The following is a 732-nucleotide window of genomic DNA, read 5'->3' as shown; positions in this document are numbered from 1 at the left end:
TTATTCCTTTGGCAGGTCATGGTAATTTCAGCATTATTCACTAGCACTATAATTCAGATGCATCAATTCATCTTTTGTCTTTGTGTTTATTGTCCAGTTTTTGCATACCATGGCTTAGATCAGGTTTATCTGAATTGTCAAAGTGGTATCTTTCCTTTTTAACTTTAAAAGAGGTCTTGTGTAGCAGATTTGCCTAATGTTGTGCATCATTTGATTTCCTGACTGCTGCTTCCATGAAGATTGAGTGTGGATCCAAATAAAATGAAATATTTGATGACTTCAATCTTTTTTCAGTTTATCATAATGTTATTTATTAGTCCAGTTATGATGATTTTCATTTTCTTTACATTAAGGTGCTATCCATACTGAAGTCTGTAGTCTTTAATCTTCATCAATAAATATTTTAAGTCTTCTTCACTTCCAGCAAGCAAGGTTGCATATCACAGGTTGTTAATGAGTCTTCCTCAAATCCTGATGCCACATTCTTCTTCATATACTCTAGTTTCAAGGATTAATTTCTCAGCATACAAATTAAATTAATATGGTGAAAGTATATAACCCTGGCACACACCTTTCCTGGTTTTAAACCATTCAGTATCCTCTTGTTCTGTTCTAACAACTGCCACTTTGTCTATGTACAGGTTCTGGATGAGCACAATTAAGTGTTCTGAAATTTCCACTTTTGAAAATGTTATCCATAGTTTGTTATGATCCACACAGTTCAGTGCCTTT

The sequence above is a fragment of the Chrysochloris asiatica genome, unplaced genomic scaffold (assembly GCF_000296735.1).
Source record: "Chrysochloris asiatica unplaced genomic scaffold, ChrAsi1.0 scaffold00175, whole genome shotgun sequence".
NCBI lineage: Eukaryota > Metazoa > Chordata > Mammalia > Afrosoricida > Chrysochloridae > Chrysochloris > Chrysochloris asiatica.
The sequence above is the reverse complement of the archived record's forward strand: the minus strand, read 5'-3'. Positions refer to the sequence as shown.